We start from the raw sequence: 14,572 nt of genomic DNA on the forward strand, positions 1-14,572 counted from the left end.
ACATAAACACATGTATCTGGGGGGGCTCTCAGGGGGATATGGGGGCTATCTTGATATTAATCCTGGAAGTTAAATGCAGGTCTTCAGAAAGCAAGAAAATGAGATTTTCTTTTGTGTGTTTAGATTGTTTTTAATAGACTATTTTTTTAGAGCAATTTTATCTTTATAGAAGAGTTGGCCGGGCGTGGTGGCTCACACTGGTAATCCCAGCACTTTGGGAGGCTGACGCGGGCGGATCACAAGGTCAGGAGATCAAGACCATCCTGGCTAACATGGTGAAACCACATCTCTACTAAAAATACAAAAAGCTAGGCATGGTGACGGGCACCTGTAGTCTCAGCTACTCAGGAGGCTGAGACAGGAGAATGGCGTGAACTTGGGAGGCGGAGCTTGCAGTGAGCTGAGATGGTGCTACTGCACTCCAGCCTGGGCAACAGAGCGAGACTCTGTCTCAAAAAAAAAAAAAGAGGAGGAGGAGGAGGAAAGAAGGAGGAGGAGGAGGAAAGGAGGAGGAGGAGGAGGAGGAAGAGGAAAGAAAGAGGAGGAGGAGGAGGAGGAGAAGGAGGAGGAGGAGGAGGAGGAGGAGAAGGAGGAGGAGGAGGAGGAGAAGGAGGAGGAGAAGGAAGAGAAGAGGAAGAGGAGGAAGAGGAGGAAGAGGAGGAAGAGGAAGAGGAAGAGGAAGAAGAAGAAGAAGAAGAAGAAGAAGAAGAAGAAGAAGAGGAAGAGGAAGAGGAAGAGGAAGAGGAAGAAGAGGAAGAGGAAGAAGAGGAAGAAGAGGAAGAAGAGGAAGAAGAGGAAGAAGAGGAAGAAGAGGAAGAAGAAGAGGAAGAAGAAGAAGAAGAAGAAGAAGAAGAAGAAGAAGAAGAAGAAGAAGAAGAAGAATTGAGCAGAAAGTACAGTGGATTCCATCTACTCCATCTCTTCCCTTCTCCCCCTCGATTTCCCCTATTATTACCACCTTGCGCTAGTGTGGTATGTTTATTACAATTGATGAATCAACATTAGCACACTATTATTCACTAAAATCCACAGTTTACATTAGAGTTCACTCTGTATATTGTATAGTTGTGTGGATTTTGAGTTTTGTTTTTAGGTTACCTTTCCCCTACATTTTTTTTAGCACCTAAGAACTCCTTAAAATTTTCTTTAACGTACTAAGGCAAGCACATTAATAAGCAGTAACTAGACTCCTTTTAAAATTACCTAAAGATACATCATTGTGAACGAACACTTCTGATTGATTCAATCCACTCATACATACATTCTGGAGCACTTACTGTATAGTGAGTGCTGAGTATATAGTCGCAGAAAAGAGAGAACGAGTCTTTCTTCCTCATAAAACTTTAATGAAAAAGATGAATATTCAATAAGTCATTACAAGTAGGCTTTCCTTCAAAAGGGTACACAGAGGCTTCAAGAATCTAGCACATAAAGTGAGGAAATGTTATCACCAGCTTCCTAGCCTTGGCTGAAGCAAAGAACTCTGATGTTCTGGTTCACTTTTGGGACCATCTCTCAAACCAGCTCGATTTCCAGGGTATTTTGTCTAATCTGGAAGCTGGCTTAGGTCCCCACTTTCCCGGGTCCTGGGCATCTCAGAGTGCCCCAACCAGGGGCCCCATGTCTTTCCTGCAGGGCTTGAGCCCGTGGCTCCCAGAGCCACCTCCTGACACATCCCTCTCTGCAGGAGTGAAGAATTAGCCGCCTCACTGCACTGACATCCTTTGTCTGGCAGTGCTGAGCTGGCCAGTTTGTGCCCGGATTTATTTCAGTCACGAATTTCCTGAGCTGCAAGGACCGGCTGAAGGCACAGGAACACTCTGAGACTGTTTGCCTTGTGTGTTAGTTTACCAGAGCTGCCATAAGAAAAGTGGCACAAACTGGGTGGTCTAAAACAACAAAAACGTGTCCTCTCACAGTCTGGAGGCCAAAAGTCCAACACCAAGATATTGACAGGGCCGTGTTCCTCCTGAGGGCTCTAGAAAAGAATCTGCTCCAGGTACATCCAGCTTCTGGGGGGTGGCCAGCCATCCTGGGCGTTCCTCGGCCTCTCAACACATTACCTGGATCTCTGCCTCTGTCATGGCACCATGTTCTTCCTATGTAACTATGTCTCTGCACCCACATTTCCCTCTTCTTATGAGGACACAGTCATTAAATGAGGACTCACCCTAATCCAGCATCATCTCCTCTTAACTTCATTACATCTGCAAGGACTCTGCCCCGCCACCCCTGGCCAACCCCACTTCCAAATTAGGTCACATTCACAGCTGCCAGGCATTAGGACTTGGACATATCTTTTGGAGGGGACACAATTAAACCCATGACACCTTCAATTCCCAAAGTTGGTTCATAGCTGGTTTCCCCCAGTGTGAAACCCAGTGGAAGCGAAGCTGACACTGGCAGAAGACACAGACATTGTTTCCAGACCCTTCAGCTGCCTTGATAAATATTTGAATGACGATTGGGTCTAAGAGCTTAGGCAATGCCAAATGCCACAAGTGTAGGTGATTTAAAGAAGGAAAAGGCAGAAAGCCTGGCTGTTCTGTGGAACTGGAAAATGCAGGTGCTACAATTTCCCAGAGTCCTGGAGAAGATCACTTTTTGATCCCAAGTGGGACCCAGAGGTCAGATGGGTCCTCCTGACTTTAGCAATTTAATTAAATATTGTCCATGGCATATTTATTTCAAAACATATTTGCTAAGTGTCTACACTGTTCTAGGCACTGAACATAGGGTAGTGGGGAGTAAGACAAATGCCTAACCATGGTGCTCATATTCTAGTAAAAGGAGACCAGCAATCGATAAGCAATTAAGTGAGAAGTAGAGAAAGGAACTCCTGCAATGGGGCATGGAATGTATGGGAGGGAGTCCGGAGACACAGTAAGGCCATTCTTTGGAAGTCTGGCTTCTAATGGGGATGCCAGAGACAGAATGAATGCAGCAGCAGGCAGGCAAAGCAATGGAGGTTCCCGGCTTGCTGTTTGTTTATTTGGGGGATGGGAATAATTTGTATGTGGTCAGCTGCTGAAAGATTTTATGAGAGGGGTTTCAATTGCGAAAAGAGAGGGTGTTATACATGGCTGAAGGTCCTGAGGGCAGGAGATGTCTAGTGTTGAGGAGGATCAAAAGTGGAGGAGGGAGTTCCAGGAAAGGTGGGTAGGCAGGTGTATCAGAGGGAGGAGCACACACCCTTACCCTCCTTGCTTTCCTCTGTTGCTTATACAATAGGAGCAAGCTCTTCCAGCCAGGGATGGGTCAGGATCTGAAGGAGTCATCAAGTTCTCTAACTGTCATGAAATGCAGTTGAGAATGGGACTTGGGGCTGGGGAGGAAGATTGAGGCAGAGCCAGCCAGGTGAAGGTTAGACATCTTGACTTCCCAGGAGCTAAGGAAACACAGAACTCCTTACAACACGCTGGTTTCCTTTCAGATGCTCCAGATTCAAATCTTGGCTCCAACACCCTAGACAGGTCTCTTAACCTTTCAGCACTTCAGATGCCTCATCTGTAAGTTGGTGATAAACAAACTTCAAACTTCCCTGGGCTGCTCTAAGAACTGAATGAATGAATTACTCAATGCAAAGTACTTAGAACAACGTCTGATACAGGGTGAGGCTTACTCAATGTCCATTATAACAGAAGGACTTATCCCCTCTGTTACTTCAAGTTCGGGATGCCTCGTACCTGCCAGGCACTGTTCCAGCTGTTGATAAAATAAAGACAAATATAAAGTCCTTGTCCTGGAGGAAAGCACAGCCCATTAGAGGGCCACATATGCCAACTCAGAGGCAGAACTGCCGGGCAAAACAGAGCAAAAGGACAGAAAACTTGCTGTAGGCATGAAAGAAAGTCCCCATCGTCATCGTTGGAAAGGCTCTCAGCCCACATTTCAGCCGGATTAGCTAGAATGTGAGAAATCATTTCTAGGAAGCCAAAGGTGTCCAGACCAGCTCCTGTCCTTTCTGTGTCCTGTTTCCAGGCCTGAATAGGCTGAGCTCTTTGCTGCCACGCTGTTTAATTCTGCACCACTGAATTAGGGGGCTGTCATGGCCCACCAAGGCTGCCTCCATCACTGTCTCTACGCATCCTGGCATCTGGTCTGAAGGCTGCAGGCAGCAGTCAAATGCCCCCCTTGACACACGCTCAGCTAACAAGCCAGCTGGACATCCTGAGGATTCCCTCTGACGACAACCTCTGCAGACAGCCTGCAAACAAAGCTTCTGTGTACACTGATCTGAGACAGTGCATTTGTGCAAAGGCCACCGTAACAATATTGCCTAACTCCAAATGGTCCACTTAACTTTCCAGCTTTGGGGGATTCACTCTCAGACTCACCATTCCCTAAACATGAACAAATTTAGTACTATGTTTTGCAGCAATTGTCCAATACAGGTGTACATGGGGCAACAAATGATGATCTAATGCTTCTGCTTCCCAGGTAGTTCAGTGAGGACCACTGAATGCATCCTGCTTGGAAGATCCCGTGTGGGGTTGTGCATCCCAACCACGCAGAAGCTCTGTGAACTTGTGTTCTGATTCTCAGTTTGCTCACCGTGAGATGGAGCTAACACTTCCCTCTCCTCCCAGCACGTCTGAGAAGACATAATGAAAAAATTATTCGGGAAGCATTTGTTGGAAACAGTTTGGAAACTCTTCTTAAATGTTGAGCAACTCTGGAAAAAGGAAATGCACATAAGAGGACCAGCCACCTAAAATCCTTTCCTGACAAGGCAGAAAATTAATTCACTTATTAAGAGCCTTAGAATTTCCAAATGGAAAGAACCTAGGAGATAATACAGATGCTCTCATTTAATCAAGAATCTGACTCCAGCAGGTTAGTGAGAGGGCCAAGGTCACACCACAGGAGGATTAAAACTAGAATTTTGGGTTTCTAGGTCCTAGTCCTTTCACCACTGTATGGCATAGCCATATCCCCACTTGTCCCTTGGAAGTCCTTGCTGGAGCCATGTCTATTGCAAAAACTCGAGGGTTCGTCCAGTGGAAACCACATACAAGAACTGAGAGTTTAGTTCCCTGTGTCACTTGCTCTTGTTTGAGGACCTGAGTTCTATCCTTGATTCTTCTGACTTTCTCTGTGATTCTGTTTCCTCACTGACAAATTGCCCCAAGGATGTGCCTATATCCATTCTACACTTCACAAACACCCCTGGTGTGTCGCCATCTTCTCTAAACATGACAGCCTTTGTAGCAATTCCAAACACAGTCTCACCAGAGTTTGCGGACCAAATAATTTGTGAGAATTACTGGGGGTTGTTCTGGGCATTGTCAGATAATTATCATCATTTCTGGCCTCCAGGATGCCAAATAGCACCTTCCACAGTTGTGATAATTAAAAATGTCTTCAGGCATTGTTAAATGTCACCTGGGGAGCACTGCCCCTCTTAGTTCAGAACTGCCTAAGACTGCGATGCTTCCAGATTTGTTCTTTTTGCTTAGTCTTGCTTTGGCTATGTGGTCTTGTTTTTGGTTCCATACAAATTTTAGGAATTTTTCCATTTTGTGAAGAATGATGATGGTATTTTGATGGGAATTGCACTGAATTTCTAGATTGCTTTTGGCTGTATGATCATTTTCACAACATTGATTCTACCCATCCATGAGCATGGGATGTGTTTCCATCTGTTCTTGTTGTCTGCAATTTTTTTCAGCAATGATTTATAGTTTTTCTTGTAGAGGTCTTTTGCCTCCTTGGTTAGGCATATTCCTAAGTTTATTTTATTTTACTTTATTTGCAGCTATTATAAAGGTGTTGAGCTCTTGATTTGATTCTAAGCTTGGTTGCTGTTTGTACACAGCAGAGCTACTGATTTGTGCACATTGATTTTTGCATCCTGAAACTTTGCTGAATTCATTTACCAGTTCTAGGAGCTTCATACATGAGTCTTTAGGGTTTTCTAGGTATATGATCACGTCATCAGCAAACAGCAACAGCTTGACTTCCTCTTTATCAGATCACGAGGAAAATATCACTTCCAACCACCTCTTGAGCCCACTCTACCCAGACCATCCCTCCTCAGGGCCGGGGCCCAGACAAAGTTCTGATCATGACTCTGTCTAGTTCTCAAGCCTATGTATGGTCTTCAAGCTCCACCAAGGCTGCCTCCAGAGTTGGCCTTATTGGCTTCAAACAGAAATAAACAAGCCCGGATGGGGCCCTAAAAAAATAAGTGATTACTTGCTATTTTTTATAAACGTATCATTTCTGTCTGCAGTACACACAATACATTTCTTTTGTGTTTTCCTGAGTCATCAAAAACAAGTTAATCGAAGACTATTTTCTGGTATTTTGTCTTAGAAAAAATTACTTGAAAATTCCTATTTTTGAACATTAGGAAAAGGCAGTTATTTTTAAAATGGAGTTGTGGGGGATGGAAAAGTTACCCCAAATAATATGAAACAATCATTTATTAGAAATTTACTCATTATTGTCATTATAATCATAATTTTTATTTTCCAGCTTCATCAAAAGAGTTACAATTCTCAAAAGCACAAGAGGCAACCGACTGCATCTAATGAGATACAACCAGGATATGGACGTCTTCTTAGTATTTCACTTCTTGTCGTCAATCCAGTGGAAACTCCAAGATACCACTGAATGAACAATTCTCAAGTCAACACTGAAGAACGCATCAAGATTTCCACTAAAAGGAGAGAAAACCCAGCATGTTCCCAGGCTTTTATTCATTTGTATACCTATAAGCAGCAGCTGCAACTTTGCATACAAGTGATTTCCTTTTACATAAATGTTTTTTGCAATTTTTAGTCATGGAAGCATTAAAAAATAAATTAAGTGGAAGCATTTGAAAGGGCTTGCTTTAAAAAATAATTTTGTTGGTTTACTGAATGGCTAGTTGTTGGTTTTTTGAAAAGTTTGCCGTACATCACATTCCCAATTCAATTTGCTTTTACCCGCATAGACCTCTATGCTTTTAATTGCTATTCTGATGTTTGAGGCAAAGATTTCTTTCTCCTGAAGATGTTCTGCTGCCTGAGATAAATGATATTCGGGGATTTTTAAAGTACTTTTAAGCAAGGCATTAAGAAATCTAAAGGTGAAGACTATGAACATTAGAGGCAAAGGTGTCAGCAAGCAGACTGCTGTAGGAGATTTGTCAGTGTACAGATGAGCAGATGTTTAAAAAAAAAAAAAACAGTGAAACAAAGCACCATTCTATGTCTCACTTTTACGCTTGACTCAAGACTCCATATGGACTGATCTAGTGGCTTAAGTGTCCACCAAAGAAATTCTTATTCTCCCCAAGCCAGCTAGCATCATTTCCTCCTTTATCCACTTTGCTTCACTCTCTCCTCTTTGCTTAGAAGTGGAGAAGGTCAGGATTCTACTTAATAAGTTAAAATGCCTTGGTTGAATAAACTTAGGGCCTTATAACTATTTCTATAACCCAACCCACACACTCACATACACTTCTGTTCTTCCTTGATTGCCCAGGTTCTCACCTAATTGGCAAGAAACAAGTTCTCTATTGATGGGTAATAATCATCTCAAACTTAGTAGGTTAGAGGAGCTTGTTCCACATACTTTTTATTTCTCTTGGGTCTATGGGTTGATAGTGGGTCTTCTAATCCAGGCCAGCTCATAGGGGATGGGTTATCTAGGGTAGCCTTATTCATATCTCTAGAAGTTGGCTCAATGTCAGACGGGGCAACAGGATGGGCATGCATTTGGCCATGTGTCAACATGCATCAGGCACACCTGGGTTCTCTCATGTAGTGTTGCGTCAGGACTCTAGAAAACACCAAGAGGACAGTCTCAGTGCAGTTTCCAGGCCTCTGCTTGCTTTAGGTTTGCTGTTGGCCCACTGGTCAGAGCAAGTCCTGAGGCCAGCTAAGAGTCAGTACAGGAGGTCATTACCAAAGGCTGTGCTAGGAGAAGAGGAATCATTTGTGGCCATTTTTAATCATCTATGACATTTAACAAATATTGTTAATTATCATATTAAATACCATTGATCCTTATTATCCACAGATTCCATATTTGCAAATTTGCCTACTCACCAAATGTATTTATAACCCCAAAATCAACACTCTCAGCACTTTGATGGTCATTTGCAGAAATGCATATGACAGTGAAAAAACAGCTGCCCCACAGGCACGTTACCAGCTGCGGTCTAACAAGGCCATGCTCTGCCTTCCTTTTTTGAGACAGAGACTTACTCTGTCGCCAAGGCTGGAGTGCTGTTGCGTGATCTCAGCTCACTTCAACCTCTGCCTTCCAGGTTCAAGCAATTCTCCTGCCTCAGCCTCCCAAGTAACTGGGATTACAGGCGCCTGCCACCATGCCCAGCTGATTTTTACATTTTTGGCAGAGACGGGGTTTTGCCACATTGGCCACGCTGGTCTCAAAGTCCTGACCTCAGGTGGTTCGCCCACTTCAGTCTCCAAAGGTGCTGGGATTACAGGCATGAGCCACCGTGCCTGGCCTCATGTTCTGCCTTCTGTTTCAGCTCTCATATTGCAAACTAGTAACTTTCTTGCAATCTGTTTAGTGCCACGGTTTTTGCATTTTTATGCTATTTGCTGGTGATTTCACTGCTTAAAATGGCCTCCAAGGATAGTACTGAAGTGCTGGCCCTGAGCACAAGAAGGCTGAGATGTGCCTTATGGAGAAAATGCATAAGCTTTGCTCAGACATGAGTTACAGCACTGTCGGCTGTGAGTTCAAAGTTGATGAATTAAATAAGCAGTCTTTAAACAGAAATACACATAAAACAAAGTTATATATTGTGTCCGTTGACAAAAATGTTGTGACCAGAGGCTCAAAAGACCCTAAACCCTTTTATTTCCCAGGAGCAATGGTTCAGTATTTGCTGAGTGTTCACAGTGACACTACAGAATAGCCTTAACTACCATGCATATCAAGAATCAGCTGTGTTCAATGACCTCCTTCTTCTGCCAAGCATCATGCCTACAACTAGGTGTTTGGTGAACTCCTGCTTTCAAGGGAGCTTAAAGTTTAGTGAGGGAGGCATGCATTAATTAATCACACTAATGAATCGGCAGTTTCAAGCAAGTCAGAGAAGATGCCCTAAGGATGTGAAGTGTGAACCTAGACCTAAAGAATGAATGGGAGCTCTACATCTCAAACCCTTGGTAAAGAAGCTCTGAGCTGTAGATCTCAGCACAGGGGTGCACTGGAGAGCAACCTCACAAACCTCTCCTGAGTGAGGGAAGTTGTATCAAGCAAAGGGAAAAGTGGCAGCAGAGGCCTCAGCCAAGCCCACAAGAACTCTGGAGCTGAGCAAACTTAGCAGAAATGTCCCTGACAAGGCAAGAAGCCTAGGACTTTGTACCTTCACATCAACCAGTCATAAACTGATATGCAGTAGCTCCCTTCAGTTGAGGACAATCCGTGGGGAAAAGACTCAGCTGTCAGTCGACGACAGTCACGTAAGTTTTACAAATGAATGCTTTATAAAGTGGGCAGTGCCCTCCTCCCCTCCAGTGTCCCTAAAAAGGCAGCTAAAAAGGGAGGGCAGCACTGACAAACAGGGAGAAGAGCATGTGCAAAGGCCCTGTGGTTAGAGGGGGGCATGGAACATGTGAGCAGTGTGAAGAAGACCCATACATAGCAGGGTCCTGGAGAACAAGTCTTAAAACAAGTGTGGAATGACAGGAAGCTGAAAACAGGCCAGGACGAGATCATGGGCCCTCACAGGCCATGATTAGAGCTTTTATCCTCATCCTAAGAGGAACGTGAAGTCATGGAGGTTTTAAGCAAAGAAAGTGACCTGCTTCAATGAAGAGAACAGAATTGAACAGAGTGGGCAGCAGAGAGGCTGTGTGGCTATGGGAAGGCTGGCTTGTGTGTATTTAAAGAGCAGCTAAGCAGGTGGGGAAAGTGAATGAAGGTGAGAGGTGTTTAGACGGTAAGTCGACAGGACTTGATATGACACAGATGTGGGCAGCGAGGGGAAGAGGCATCACAGACACTGCTTAGTTCCTGATCTTCCCAAATAAACAAACAAAGGTGCCCTGTACTGGGATGGAGACTTCCAAAAGAAGACTAGGTTTGGGAAGATGGCAAGAGAAGCAAACTCACATTAGAATCAGCCAATTAGTATTCAAAACAGTCAAATGGATATACTTGGCTGACATTCCAATTCACGTGTTTGGCACTCAGAGATATGGAATGAAGATTTAAATGTATGAGTCACGGCACAGAGATATCAATGGAAGTCTCAGGTGGGGATGAGACAGTCCAGGGAGCAGAGCAGAAGAGAAGAGGGCCTAAGACTAGGAGCCACGGACATTCCACGTTCAGTGGCCAGGTGAATAAGAGACAGAGGCAATAAAAGACCCTAAAGAACAGCAAGACAAGTGGATGGGAACAGGAGGAAAAGAGTGGGCCAAAGTCAAGTGCTACTGAGGAGGTCTGCTTGCATAAAGACTGAAAACTTTCCACTGGATTATTAGCAGACAACAGAGTTGGGGGTCGGTCTCAATTGTGAGAAAAGAAATAGGTAGAATATTTTTTTCCATTTGAGGAAACATTGGCATCATCCTGTTGCTAAACTTGTTCCTTCTTTTTCTGCATTTGGCTCATGGTAGGAAAAGCTACAGGAAATCTTAGGATTCAGAGAAATGATTGTATATGCTTTAAAGCCAAAGAAACACTGCCTTTGATTAGCTTGGAAACAGCCAGGTGTCTTTTGCTAGAAAGAAGATCAAAAGCTTGGAGAGAAACCAAATATATGGAATATTGAGCAAGAGTGAGATACTCTCTGAAATCTAAGTTTTACAAATTATAACACCAAATCCTCATGAGTTTTCAGTGAGCCCTACACTGATGAGTCATTCATTCATTCTAAATTGACACAACCACATTGGAAATTATTATAAAAAGATTCAAGAAAATAGTCCTATTCCTAATGGTAGTGATTCTTCTTTTATGAACTTTATCCAAGGATCTAATTTAACAAAAACATACAAAAAAATAAAATTATATGCAGGCGTTTATTCAATAAAGATTTTACCCAAAAGCTAATCTTTGAAAAAAAAACCATAAATGTTCATTATTTGAGGGCAATTTTAATAAATATTTGTAAAGCAACAGAATTGAAATACTGGGGAATTATTAAAATGACTTCTTAGTACCATGAGGGAAAATGTTGAAGTGAAAATAAAGTATAAAAGAGTAGGTTTGTTATTGCTTTATCTGTGTAAGTTATGTATTGAGATAAAAATGAAGTCACTGAGTTACATAGTGAGGTCACAGATTTTCAATTTTTAAAGTCACTATTACTTTTGTTTTGCCTATTCATTTAAAATATGCAGAAGTGATATCTGGGAAAGTAGCACTGTAAGATGAAAAATGCCTTCTAAAAGAGGCTTTGATAGGAAACCGAACAGAAACATACCACTGTGCTCAGAATGAGATTATGTCTTGAATCCACATTACGATATTCAAGATTAATTAAATGGAAATGGCTTTCTCCATTGTTACCTTTAGCATTTACTGATAGGAGGGACAATGACGTCTCCAATTTGCCTAAGTGTTTGGCATCTTTGAAACTTTTTGACATCACCTCTGCAAAAGGAGTCATTTTTTATTAGCAGAGAATCCTATGTAATTAAGCAGACAGAACCTACTTCTCCCGTAATTAAACCTGGAGGGATTTGAATGTCCAGCTCATGAAACCATTAAGGAAGGTTACAGCTTGGGGGTTGGCTGGTGGATCTTCTGCCCTGCTGTGACCAAGAGCCTGAGATCTGGAAGCATTTAACAGCTTCCTGAGTACTTTGCCACACTGCCCCCATGTTGAGAGATGTATGGGACCAAACCAGTACCTAAGGGGGCTTCTTTCCTCTCTGCCACTCCCTAGTCCCTGCTGTAGAAGTAGGAGCTGGTTTGTGGCCACCTCCTGGCAGGAAGGTCTGGCTCTCACAGTGGTCCGATCTGGGGATGTTGGCTGGAGGGGTGATGGATTCTGAGCAGCCACACAGCACTCCTCCACTAACATTAAAATGTCTCCTCTCTTTCTTACCTCCCTGAATCACAGGGCTCATTCTAGCTACTGTAGCTGTCTTCTTGAGAAACAAGTGATCATTAAGGCCTGGCATGGATGCTCCATCTTAGCTCTGGGTGTCTGCAAAAGAAAGGTGCCTCTTCCGTTCACAGAAAGAAATGTTTTGTTGTTGGTAATGAAATAGGAGGAGAAAAGACATACCATAAACCGATGACCAGAAACCAACTTCTTCTGATCGCTAATTCCTGATCCCAGGCACTCAGATTCTTATAGAATATACATGTTAGATTGAAAATAATGCTTGCAACTGACAACATCCATAGCAGGGAAAAGAAAGAAAATGACCATGTGCAGTGGTTCACGCCTGTAATCCCAGCACTTTGGGAAGCCGAGGCGGGCAGATCACGTGAGGTCAGGAGTTCGAGACCAGCCTGGCCGACATGGCAAAACCCTATCTCTACTAAAAAGATAAAAATTAGCCGGGCATAGTGGCACACACCTGTAGTCCCAGCTACTCAGGAGGCTGAGGCAGAATTGCTTGAACCCGGGAGGTGGAGGTTGCAGTGAGCCAAGATCACACCACTGCACTCCAGCCTGGGTAACAAGAGCGAAGCTGCATCTCAAAAAAGAAAAACAAAATACTTACACCAAAAGCTGCACCAATTCCATGAATATTCCCTGCCTCTTACATAGTGATGATCTGGAGTTGATTGTGCTGATGCAAAAAGTCATCGTATTTGCAAAAAAAAAAAAAATTCTTAGAGATTTATGACTTTCAAGAACTAAGCGTATACTTCAAAGATCTGGAAGCACTTGGGGGAAGCAGAATGAAAACCAAACATATTTTCAGAGCTTCTTTAAATTATCTGCTTCCCAAACCTTTAAGCTACACTCCTCCCCCAACCAAGAACCTATTTCCCAACATTGGACAGCAAATATCGGCATCTTAAATCATGGCCAAAGACCAGCCAAGAGAAGTAGAACCTCGTTTGCCAAAGTCTAGGTCTTGTTAAATAAATTCTTCCTTGACAGCAAAGAAAGCCCTGGCTAAGGAAATGGCTCCTTAAACATTTCCATTTAATTCAACAAAGATTGACTATGCACCTGCTGTTGGGACTACATTCCAGGAGCTGAAACTGTTGGGGAGTGCATTTTCATGCATTTGGCTGAAGAAGGGGAAGCTCATTCTGGACCTCAAGAAGTATGTTAGCATCATCCAGACCCTTTTCTGGATTTCTGTGTCTTCATCCTGCTCCTAAAATTCATCCCCCCTTTTATTCTCTGGGGCACATATTTCTGTCCCTTATCAGTTCTGCCTATTATAGAGAACTTTGCCCTTTCTCATTTACGTTTCTAGTATCTAGCCCTGCCCAGAACCGAGCCCAGACCTCCCTGGCTCCCTGTCTCACTCAGCCTAAAATTTAGCATTCACCTCCCTACAGCCTTCTATTTCTCTAACCCTTCACTCATTTTCCACTTTGATTATCTACCTTACGCCACACAGTTTCCATCAGTACTGCTTCCCAACACTTGTAAGATCAGACACATGCTATGGGCAGTACAAGGATCTGGGCTTAGGAAGGTTGCCCCAGACAGGAAAGATCTGATTCATACACTCTTCAAGCTTAACATCTATCTAGGAAGAAACACACCACAAATGATATTGTCAGAATGGATCCAAAAAATCAGGACCCAACCTGTGCTGTCTGTAAGAGATGAGCTTTAAATATAAAGATACAGATAGGGCGAAACAGAATAGAGGCATAAAGGTACCCCAGACAATTGGTAAGCACAAGAAAGCTGTTGCAACTACAGTGATGTCAGACTAAGTAGACAATAATATTTCCAGAGACAGAAAGGGAACATTTCTTAATAAAAGGATCAATTCATCAAGAAGACACATGAATCATAAATATATATGTGCTTAATAACAGAGCCTCAAAGTACATGGAGTGAAAACTTATTAGAAAGTCCTTGTTTCCAAAAAATAAAAAATGAGTCTGATGGTTACTATCACCCCTGTGGCCTAACTATATTATCTATCTCCAGGTGGTTTTGGCCAGAGCTGACTTCACATGTCGCTCCTGGGCAGACCTGTACCCCAGGCCTTTCAACCAGCATGTAACCCAAGCAGAGTCAGTGAGATTCAATCAAGGGCTTAAAATGTTTTTTGAACCATAGAGAAAATCAATGTAGTGCTGCTCCGGGGGAGCTGACAACTGGAACGATGCTATTACCAGCCATCCTTCCTTTATGAGAAAGGGGCTGAGATCAAGGGCAGCAGAGCAGAGGGAAGAAGGCCGTGACACCATAGTTCAAGACTCTGAATCCAGCCATGCCTGAAGTCATAAGCCCTGGACTTTTCTGTCCTGTTAGCTAATAAACTCCCTTTTTGGTTTAAGCTGGTTTATTAGGCCATTCTTACATGGCTATAAAAAATATCTAAGGCTGGGTAACTTATACAGAAAAGAGGTTGAATTGACTGATGGTTCTGTAGGCTGTAGAGGAAGCACAGTGTCAGCATCTGCTTGACTTCTGGGGAGACCTCAGGGAGCTTTTACT

The sequence above is a fragment of the Macaca thibetana genome, chromosome 20 (assembly GCF_024542745.1).
Source record: "Macaca thibetana thibetana isolate TM-01 chromosome 20, ASM2454274v1, whole genome shotgun sequence".
NCBI classification, from domain to species: Eukaryota; Metazoa; Chordata; class Mammalia; order Primates; family Cercopithecidae; genus Macaca; species Macaca thibetana.